At 36.5% G+C, this 12,230-nt stretch overlaps 1 long non-coding RNA gene across 1 annotated transcript in view; it reads left to right on the plus strand.

Moving 5' to 3' along the window:
- Window positions 1–11,219, plus strand: part of LOC120881409 — a 14,510-nt gene extending 3,291 nt beyond the window's left edge. The window contains exon 3 of the long non-coding RNA XR_005725298.1: window positions 11,207–11,219. This is a non-coding gene — a long non-coding RNA (uncharacterized LOC120881409). The remainder of the gene's footprint in view (window positions 1–11,206) is intronic.
- The last annotated feature ends 1,011 nt before the right edge of the window (window positions 11,220–12,230 follow it).

Raw genomic sequence — 12,230 nt, forward strand, 5'->3', positions numbered from 1 at the left:
CGTTTTCTAAATGTTGAGCTTTAAGCCAACTTTTTCACTCTCCTCTTTCACTCTCATCAAGAGGCTTTTTAGTTCCTCTTCACTTTCTGCCATAAGGGTGGTGTCATCTGCATCTCTGAGGTTATTGATATTTCTCCCGGCAATCTTGATTCCAGCTGGTGCTTCTTCCAGCCCAGCGTTTCTCATGATGTACTCTGCATATAAGTTAAATAAGCAGGGTGACAATATACAGCCTTGATGTACTCCTTTTCCTATATGGAACAAGTCTGTTTTTCCATGTCCAGTTCTAACTGTTGCTTCCTGACCTGCATATAGGTTTCTCAAGAGGCAGATCAGGGTGTCTGGTATCTCTTTCAGAATTTTCCACAGTTTATTGTGATCCACACAGTCAAAGGCTTTGGCATAGTCAAGAAAGCAGAAATAGATGTTTTTCTGGAACTCTCTTGCTTTTTTGATGATCCAGCGGTTGTTGGCAATTTGATCTCTGGTTCCTCTGCCTTTTCTAAAATGAGCTTGACCATCTGAAAGTTCATGGTTCATGTATTGCTGAGGCCTGGCTTGGAGAATTTTGAGTATTACTTTACTAGCGTGTGAGATGAGTGCAATTGTGTGGTAGTTTGAGCATTGTTTAGCATTGCCTTTCTTTGGAATTGGAATGAAAACTGACCTTTTCCAGTCCTGTGGCCACTGATGAGTTTTACAAATTTGCTGGCATACTGAGTGCAGCACTTTCACAGCATCATCTTTCAGGATTTGAAATAGCTCCACTGGAATTCCATCACCTCCACTAGCTTTGTTCGTAGTGATGCTTTCTAAGGCCCACTTGACTTCATATTCCAGGATGTCTGGCTCTAGGTGAGTGATCATACCATCGTGATTATCCGGGTCATGAAGATCTTTTTTGTACAGTTCTTCTGTGTATTCTTTTCATCTCTTCTTAATATCTTTTGCTTCTGTTAGGTCCATACCATTTCCGTCCTTTATTGAGCCCATCTTTGCATGAAATATTCCCTTGGTATCTCTAATTTTCTTGAAGAGATCTCTAGTCTTTCCCATTCTGTTGTTTTCCTCTATTTCTTTGCATTGATCACTGAGGAAGGCTTTCTTATCTCTTCTTGCTATTCTTTGGAACTCTGCATCCAGATGCATATATCTTTCCTTTTCTCCTTGCTTTTCTTTCTCCTCTTGCTTTTCACTTCTCTTCTTTTCACAGCTATTTGTAAGGCCTCCCCAGACAGCCATTTTACTTTTTTTCATTTCTTTTCCATGGGGATGGACTCTGTGAGAGAGGGTGAGGCTGGGATGATTTGGGAGAATGGCACTGAAACATGTATATTATCACATGTAAAAGGGATCACCAGTCCATGTTCAATGCATGGGACAGGGTGCTTGGGGATGGTGCACTGGGATGACCCAGAAGGGTAGGATGGGGACGGAGTTTTTGAAAGGGGTTCAGGATGGAGAAAACATGTACACCCTTCATGGCAATGTGTGGGAAAACCACTGCAATATTGTAAAGTAATTAGCCTCCAATTAAAATGAATAAATTTATTTTTTAAATGTAAAAAAAAAAAAGAATTCAGAATAATGATAGCAATGATGATCAAAAACCTTGAAAACAAATTGAGAAAATGAAAGAATCAATTAACAAAGACCTAGAAGAATTAAAACATAAACATACAGAGACAAACAACACAATTACTGAAATTAAAAATACTCTAGAAGGAATCAATAGCAGAATATTTGAAGCAGAAGGACGAATCAGTGAGCTGGAAGATAAAATGGTGGAAATAACTTCTGAAGAGCAGAATAAAATTAAAAGAATGAAAAGAACTGAGGATAGTCTCAGAGACTTCTGGGACAATATCAAAGGCACTGACATTTGAATTATAGGAGTCCCAGAAGAAGAAGAGAAAAATAAAGTGTAGGAAAAAAATTTTGAAGAGATTATAGTTGAAACTTTCCCCAATATGGTAAAGGAAATAGTCAGTCAAGTCCAGGAGTCACAAAGAGTCCCATACAGGATAAACCCAAGGAGAAACACACCAGGACACATACTGATCAAATGAACAAAGAACAAATACAAAGAAAGAATGTTAAAAGCAGCAAGGGAGAAGCAACAAGTAACATGCAAGGGAAACCCCATGTGCTTAACAGTTGATCTTTCAGCAGAAACTCTGCAGGCAAGAAGGGAATGGCAGGATATACTTAAAGTACTGAAAGGAAAAAAATCTACAACCAAGATTACTGTACCTGGCAAGGGTCTCATTCAAAATTGATGGAGAAATAAAAAGCTTTCCAGACAAGCAAAAGTTAAGAGAATTAAATACCAACAAACAAGCTTTACAACAAATGTCAAAGGGACTTATATATCAAGAAATACAAGAGAAGAAAAAACATCTACAAAATCAATGCCAAACAGTTACAAAAATGTCAATAGGAACATATATATCAATAATTACTTTAAATATAAATGGATTAAGTGCTCCAGTCAAAAGACACACACTGGCTGAATGGATACAAAAACAAGACCATATAAATGCTGTCTACAAGGAACCCACTTCAGACCTAAAGACACATATAGACTGAAAGTGAGAGGATGAAAAAATACATTTCATGCAAATGGGAAGCAAAAAAAAGCTGGAGTAGCAATCCTCATATCAGACAAAATAGACCTTAAAATAAAGAATATTACAAGAGATAAGGAAAGACACTGCATAACGATCAAGGGATGAATCCAAGAGGAAGACGTAACAATTGTAAATATCTATGCACCCAACATAAGAGCACCTCAATACATAAGGCAAACACTAACAAACATAAAAGGAGAAATTGGCAGCAACAAAATAATACTAGGACGCTTTAACACCCCCACTCACACCAATGGAGAAATCATGAAAACAGAAAATTAATAAGGAAACACAAGTTTTACATGATACATTAGATGAGATGGATCTCATTGATATCTTCAGGACATTCCATCCAAATGTAGAAGAATACATCTGTGCACATGGAACATTTTCCAGGCTAGACCAAATCTTGGGTCACAAATCCAACCTCAGTAAATTTTTAAAAATTAAAGTTATATCAAGCATCTTCTTTGGCCACAACGCTATGAGACTGATATCAATTACAAGAAAACATCTGTAAGAAACACAAATGCATGAGATTAAACAGCATATTCTAAATAACCAACAGGTTACTGAAGAAATCAAAAGGGAAATCTAAAAATTTCTAGAAACAAAATGACAGTTTAAATACAACTCAAAACCTATGGGATGCAGCAAAATCAGTTCTAAGAGGGAAGTTTATAGCAATACAATCCTATCTCAAGAAAAGCATTGAATAGATAACCTAACTTTACAGCTAAAACAATTGGAAAAAAAGAACAACCCCCGCCCCCTGCCAAAATCAGTAGAAGGAAAAAAATCATAAAGATCCAAGCAGAAATAAATGAAAAAGAAATGAAAGAAACAATAGTAAAGCTTAACAAAACTAAAAGCTGGTTCTTTGAGAAGATAAACAACACTGACAAACCTTTAGCCAGACTCATCAAGAAAAAAAAAGAAGAATCGAATCAACAAAATTAGAAATGAAGGAGGAGAGATTACAACAGACAGTGAAAAAATACAAAGAATTATGAGACTATTATGAACAATAGCAATAAATATGGCAATAAAATAGATAAACTGGAAGAAATGGACAGATTTTTAGAAAAGTTCAATCTTCCAAGACTGACTCAGGAAGAAATAGAAATTATGAACAACCCAATTACAAGCACTGAAATTGAAGCTGTGATAAAAAAAATCTCCCCAGAAACAAAAGCCCAGGACCAGATTGCTTCACAGGAGAATTCTATCAAACATTTAGAGAAGAGCTAATGCCTATCCTTCTAAAATTCTTTCAAAAAATTTCAGAGGAAGGAACACTTCCAAACTCATTCTATGAGGCCACCATCATCCTGATACCAAAACCAGACAAAGACACACAAAAAAGAAAACTACAAGCCAATATCACTGATGAACATAAATGCAAAAATCCTCAACAACATTTTAGGAAATAGAATTCAGCAACACATCAAAAAGCTCATACACCATGATCAAGTTGGGTTTATTCCAGGGATGCAAGGATTCTTCAATATACGCAAATCAATCAATGTGATACACCATACTAACAAATTGAAAGATAAAAACCATGTGATAATCTCAATAGATGCAGAAAAAGCCTTTGACAAAATTCAGCACCCATTTATGATTAAAATTCTTCAAAAAATGGGCATAGAAGGAACCTATCTCAACATAGTAAGGGCTATATATGATAAGCCTACAGCAAACATTATTCTCAATGATGAAAAACTGAAAGCATTCCCCCTAAGATCAGGAACAAGACAAGGGTGTCCACTTTCACCACTATTATTCAACATAGTTCTGGAAGTCCTAGCTACAGCAATCAGAGAAGAAAAAGAAATAAAAGGAATCCAGGTTGGAAAAAAAGAAGGAAAGCTCTCACTGTTTTCAGATGACATGATACTGTACATAGAAAGCCCTATAGATCATATCAAAAAATTACTAGAGCTAATCACTGAATTTAGCAAAGTCACAGGATACAAAATCAATACATGGAAAGCACTTGCAGTTCTATATACTAAAAATGAAAAATCAGAGAAATTAAAGAATCAATCCTATTCACCATTGCAACAAAAATAATTAAATATCTAGGTATAACCTTACCTAAGGAGACAAAAGAACTGTACACAGAAAATTATAGGACAATGATGAAAGAAATCAAAGATGACATAAACAGATGGAAAGGTATTCCATGTTCCTGGGTAGGAAGAGTCAATATTGTGAAAATGACTATACTACCAAATGCAATCTACAGATTCAATGGGATCTCCATCAAATTACTGATGGCATTTTTCACAGAACTAGAACAAAAAATTTCACAATTCATATAGAAACACAAAAGACCCATAATAGCCAAAGCAGTCTTGAGAAAGAAGAATGGAGCTGGAGGAATCAACCTTCCTGACTTCAGATTATACTACAAAGCTACAGTCTTAAAGACAGTATGGTACTGGAACAAAAACAGAAACATAGACCAATGGAACAAGATAGAAAGCCCAGAAATAAACCCATGCATCTATGGGTACCTTATTTTTGACAAAGGAAGCAATAATATACAATGGGGCAAAGACAGCCTCATCAATAAATGGTGCTGGGAAAACTGGACAGCTACATGTAAAAGAAAGAAATTAGGACACTTCCTAACACCATACACAAAAATCAACTCAAAATGGATTAAAGATCTAAATGTAAGACCAGAAAGTATAAAACTCTTAGAGGAAAACTTAGGCAGAACACTCGATGACATAAATCAAAGCAAGATACTCTATGATCCACCTCCTAGAGTAATGGAAATAAAAACAAAAGTAAACAAGTGGGACTGGATTAAACTTAAAAGCTTTTGCACAGCAAAGGAAACTATAAGCAAGGTGAAAAGACAACTCTCAGAATGGGAGAAAATAATAGCAAGTAAAACAACTGACAAAGGATTAATTTCTACAATATTCAAACAACTCATACAACTCAATACAAGGGGAAAAAAATAAAAATAAAAACGTGGGGAAAAGACCTAAACAGACATTTCTCCAAAGAAGACATACAGATGGCTAACAAACACATGAAAAGATGCTCAACATCACTCATTATTAGAGAAATGCAAATCAAAACTACAATAAGATATCACCTCATACCAGTCAGAATGGCCATCATCCAAAAGTCTACAAACAATAAATGCTGGAGAGAGTGTGGAGAAAAGGGAAAGCTCTTGCACTGCTGGTGGGAATGTAAACTGATAGAGCCACTATGGAAGATGGTATGGAGATTCCTTAAAAAACTAGGAATAAAAGCACCATATGACCCAGCAATCCCACTCTTAGGCATATACCCTGAGGAAACCAAAACTGAAAAAGACATATGTATCCCATAGTTTATTGCAGCACTATTCAAGATAGCTAGAACATGGAAGCAACCTAGATGTCCATCGACAGATGAATGGATAAAGAAGTTGTGGCACATATACACAATGAAATATTACTCAGGCATAAATAGGAATGCATTTGAGTCAGTTCTGATGAGGTGGATGAACCTAGAACCTATTACACAGAGTGAAGTGAGTCAGAAAGAGAAAGATAAGTATCGTATTCTAACACATATGTATGGAATCTAGAAGAATGTTACTAAAGAACCTATTTACAGGGCAGCAATGGAGAAGAAACACAAGCTGGAATCAAGATTGCCAGGAGAAATATCAATAAACTCAGATATGCAGATGACACCACCCTTATGGCAGAAAGTGAAGAGGAACTAAAAAGCCTTTTGATGAAAGTGAAAGAGGAGAGTGAAAAAGTTGGCTTAAAGCTCAATATTCAGAAAATGAAGATCATGGCATCCGGTCCCATCACTTCATGGGAAATAGATGGGGAAACAGTGGAAACAGTGTCAGACTTTATTTTGGGGGGCTCCAAAATCACTGCAGATGGTGACTGCAACCATGAAATTAAAAGATGCTTACTCCTTGGAAGAAAAGTTATGACCAACCTAGATAGCATATTCAAAAGCAGCATTACTTTGCCGACTAAGGTCCATCTAGTCAAGGCTATGGTTTTTCCTGTGGTCATGTATGGATGTGAGAGTTGGACTGTGAAGAAGGCTGAGCGCCAAAGAATTGATGCTTTTGAACTGTGGTTCTGGAGAAGACTCTTGAGAGTCCCTTGGACTGCAAGGAGATTCAACCATTCCATTCTAAAGGAGATCAGCCCTGGGATTTCTTTGGAAGGAATGATGCTAAAGCTGAAACTCCAGTACTTTGGCCTCCTCATGCGAAGAGTTGACTCATTGGAAAAGACTCTGATGCTGGGAGGGATTGGGGGCAAGAGGAGAAGGGGACGATAGAGGATGAGATGGCTGAATGGCATCACTGACTCAATGGACGTGAGTCTGAGTGAACTCTGGGAGTTGGTGATGGACAAGGAGGCCTGGCATGCTGTGATTTATGGGGTCGCAAAGAGTCAGACACGATTGAGTGACTGAACTGAACTGAACTGAATGTAGAAACAGACATAGAGAATAGACCTATGGACATGGGGAGAAGGGAGGAGAGGGTGAGATGTATGGAAAGAGTAACATAGAAACTTACATTACCATATGTAAAATAGATAGCCAACAGGAATTTGCTGTATGGCTCAGGAAACTCAAATGGGGCCTCTGTATCAACCTAGAGGGGTGGGATGGAGAGGGAGATAAGAAAGAGGTTCAAAGGCGAGGGGATATATGTATATCTATGGCTGACTCATGTTTAGGTTTGATAGAAAACAACAAAATTCTGTAAAGCAATTATCCTTCAATTAAAAAAAAAAAGAATTATCTCAATCGAGTTCCAAAGAGACAAATTAAAATATAAGAAGAGATTACTCAAAAGCAAGAGAACAAACAAGATTAGATCACAAAGCAGTACCAAACCCAACTGATGGTGGTAATGCAAGCTGATTGTGCTTGACTTTCTTCATTTATATTTGTAAATATAATAGGATATAATATAAATATATTATAATGTAATGTAATATAATATAACATAAGTAATTACCATAGAGAAACCTGAAATCATAGTCATTCTGAAATGGTAGTCTATGATGTTTCCCTTTGTGTATCCTTAGTGAATTCTTTTTTAAAGTAAATATGTAAGATTTGTTAATGATCACTCTCTAAATTAGACAATTGGGAAAACTAAAGTGTACTGATATCAATTATATGTCAAAATCATGTGGCTGATGAGTTAGGCCTTCTAATTCCCAGTTTCCTACTTTTTCTGTTATTCTTCATACAAACATTGTGTTCTTACATTGCTGTACAAGACTTTCAAATACAGCCTTTTCACTTAACCACTTGCTGTTAATGATAGCTGTATATTCCCTGGCAAAGGAAGAAAAATGGAAAATTATTTACCAGGAGTATAATTATTTCTTTTGAAAAGATGTATATATCATTCAGTACAAAAATTCAAGGCATATACATTGAACTGGATAAACTTGAATTATGACTAATTAAAAATCATTGAAAAGTAACCCATAGAAATTAGTGGTGGAGCATTTGTACAAATCCATTGAACTCTGAACTCCATTTTGTCTCTGCTTTGAATGTTTTTGAAGATTGAATTGTGAGTTTGTGTTGATTCATCAGCAGACCATAAATGCTTCCCTGGGAAAGTCTGTGTACCACTCATGCTGAGTTTTGAAATGTTAACAGGTCTGTCCTTCATTTCATTTTTGAGTCAACAGAAAGCTAAGAAAGTCAATTAAAATTACCACTCACAGGAAATGCAGGCAGCAAGGTTGATGAACTGTGAGAGAGCCAAAATTATTCAAATGGAATGTATTTAACAGGGTTGTTGGCTAAGAAAGCAAAGGATAATGCCAATTTTTTAAAAAATAATTAAATGAATTGGCAGAGAGCACTACCATGTAGCACTAGGCAAATAGTACAGAGAATTCAAAATTTCCCATGGTGTTCTCAATTGCAGCCTTTTAAATTTGGACCTTATTTTGCTCGGACTGATAATTGCAGGCTATGACTCGTAGTGAACACTTGAAATAGCTTTCTCCTGGACCTCTTTATTGAGGGCATATGTTCCCATGGTCACCAATGTTATGCATAGTGTTGACAATAATCTCACTGACAGAACACTCTAACTGGGCAAGGAGAAAACCCTAGCTGATATGTACATGGAATTGCTATATGGACCAGTAGTTCCCAGAAGATTCTCAGTGTAATTGAGTAGATGCAACCTTCCAATTGGAAATATCTGTTGGATAATGAGGAACTGTTCATTCATTCAAAGTAAACTACAATTTAATATCAAAGAGGGCTTTCCTGTAACATAGTGCTTTGTAATCAGATTATTGATTTTAGGATATTATTAGTAAGGTATTCATCTAGTTTTTCCACTTAATAAGCTAAATAAAATAGCCCTTAACATGTAGTAGGTCACGTGGCTAGTCTGATTTTTACATAACTCTGTCTAAGATTGTGTAGTGGAACACAAATTTTGTCTCTATTTATTCCTAGCCTAGCACACAAAATGGAAACACACTACAGGGAAAATTAATTGAAAGAAGAACAAAAAAAAGATGTCTATGTTGTGTGGGCTAAAGTACACTTTGTAGAATATGGAATCTGAGTTACATAGGACTTCATTTTGGAATATGTAATGGAAAGGTATGGATACTACCAAGATCATCATTTATTATTTTTAAATGATTATTTGCATCAAAAAATCCTACTTACTTAGGATTTTTTTTTAATTGCAAAGCCATTACACCTCACTGCTGTTTCCAGTTTATAGATTGTTACCCATAGAATGGTTATTGTACATACAAAACGTCAGGAAAAAATCAAAGGTGAAAACTGGTCTCAAGACCTAAATAGATTTTTTTTTCATATACGTAGAAAAGTTGGTTACATGAAACAGCCAGAGTTTACAAATGTGCTGTTAAATAATAGCACCAGTTTCTGTGTCTTTTTTCACTATATCTATCTCTGTCTCTCTCAACCCTCACTCCCACATGCGCACAGAAACACACACACACACTCATCACCATGATCACACTCATGTACCAATATTTTAAAAGAACAAATTTTATGATTCTGATATTTATCAGAGATTAATATGGCATTATGCAGTTTTCTTTGGTACTGGAAAACTAAGCCTAAATTGTTGGTTTTTAAAAATCAGTTTAGAAAATTAAATAGCTCACATTACAGAGTTCAGTTCAGTTCAGTTCAGTTCAATTCAGTTGCTCAGTCATGTCCGACTCTTTGTGACCCCATGAATTCCAGCACGCCAGGCCTCCCTGTCCATCACCATCTCTTGGAGTTCACTCAAACTCACGTCCATCAAGTCGGTGATGTCATCCAGCCATCTCATTCTCTGTCGTTCCCTTTTCCTCCTGCCTTCAATTCCTCCCAGCATCAGAGTCTTTTCCAATAAGTCAACCCTTCTCATGAGGTAGCCAAAGTACTAGAGTTTCAGCTTTAGCATCATTCCCTCCAAAGAAATCCCAGGACTGATCTCCTTTAAAATGGACTGGCTGGATCTCCTTGCAATCCAAGGGACTCTCAAGAGTCTTCTCCAACACCACAGTGAAGCATCAATTCTTCAGCACTCAGTTTTCTTCACAGTCCAACTCTCTCATCCATACATGACCACTGGAAAAACCATAGCCTTGACTAGACAGACCTTTGTTGGCAAAGTAATGTCTCTGCTTTTGAATATGCTATCTAGGTTGGTCACAACTTTCCTTCCTTGGAAAAGACCTTGATGCTGGGAGGGATTGGGCGCAGGAGAAGAAGGGGATGATCAAGGATGAGATGGCTGGATGGCATCACTGACTCGATGAACGCAAGTCTGAGTGAACTCCGGGAGTTGGTGATGGACAGGGAGGCCTGGCGTGCTGTGATTCATGGGGTTGCAAAGAGTCGGACACGACTGAGCGACTGAACTGAACTGGACTTTCCTTCTAAGGAGTAAGCATCTTTTAATTTCATGGCTGCAATCACCATCTGCAGTGATTTTGGATCCCAAAAAAATAAAGTCTGACACTGTTTCCACTGTTATTGATATTTCTCCCAGAAATCTTGATTCCAGCCTCTGCTTCTTCCAGCCCAGCGTTTCTCATGATGCATATAAGTTAAATAAGCAGGATGACAATATACAGCCTTGACATACTCCTTTTCCTATTTGGAACCAGTCTTTTGTTCCATGTCCAGTTCTAACTGTTGCTTCCTGATCTGCATATAGGTTTCTCAAAAGGCAGGTCAGGGTGTCTGGTATTCCCTTCTCTTTCAGAATTTTCCACAGTTTATTGTGATCCACATCGTCAAAGGCTTTGGCATAGTCAATAAGGCATTGACAGATGTTTTTCTGGAACTCTCTTGCTTTTTTGATGATCCAGCAGATGTTGGCAATTTGATCTTTGGTTCCTCTGCCTTTTCTAAAACCAGTATGAACATCTGGAGGTTCATGGTACATGTATGGCTGAAGCCTGGCTTGGAGAATTTTGAGCATTACATTACAGAGTAGATAGTGTTAAATCAACATCAATACACTAAAATAAGAAAATTAATCTTCATTTATGTTTATCACCAAGCTGAATCTCATTCTATAAGCATTTTGGTATCCCACATGTTGCACTTTTAAAGTGTACTGTCCAAATGTCTTGGGATTTCAATGGGATTGCATACATTTGATGGTTCAGATAAATGAATGAATGAGTACTTATGGTAGGTCACAGTCTCCCCTCTAATATAAAAGAATAATAATATGCTCCTAAATCTACTGCCTAATGTTGTACTTTATCTAGATGTAATACATAAATGGTATGTGCTCCCTCTACAAAGAAAAATCCAAATTTTTCTGTTTTTAAATGGTCTGTCATAGTTATTTTATATGGTGTGCTATCTATAATTTCAAAATCATCAGTATCACATGATGGCAAAGAAATGTCTGAGGGAGCTATTAACAATTTTAAACAATTTTTGATAATCAAAATTCAAATGTAGAAATTGTTTCACAACATTTATACTATATTAAGAGTAATGTCTCAAAAATGTTAACTGATGATGTTAGTAGGCAAAGTAATGTTCAGATCCTGAACTGTTTTGGTTTTAATCCAGTCAAAGAAACAATAATGAAAGAAAGAAATTAAATGTGTAAGTTAAAGCAATTTTGTTAGAATATGTTGATTTCCTGTCAAAATAAACCTAAATCCTTTAAATTCAGATCCCAGTACTTAATCGTAGATTCTCTTGTTGTAAATAGTACCAGTTGGACTCAGAAGATCTTGAATTTTAAGTTCCTACTTGCCATTATTAAGCTAGATGGTAATTCAGGTGAAAGATATGTCTTGAGGAGAGTATCTCCTGAGGTAATTTTCTCTCTGAACTTGTGATTAATTTTTTGAAATGCCTAGCTTTGTTCAGACAGAATAATGCTGGCTATGTGAGAAAAGGCCAAATGATCACCCTAAGAAGATATCACAGGAACTCAAGCCAGAGCTATAGACAATGGGGAGGAATGGAAAACAGAAATAAAACACCAGGTTTTCCTGTTTGTCTCTAGCTATCTTATGAAAAATTAACATGGTCAGTGACAAAATCATTATGGATCTAGGA

This window comes from Oryx dammah, unplaced genomic scaffold (assembly GCF_014754425.2).
Source record: "Oryx dammah isolate SB20612 unplaced genomic scaffold, SCBI_Odam_1.1 HiC_scaffold_23, whole genome shotgun sequence".
Lineage (NCBI taxonomy): Eukaryota > Metazoa > Chordata > Mammalia > Artiodactyla > Bovidae > Oryx > Oryx dammah.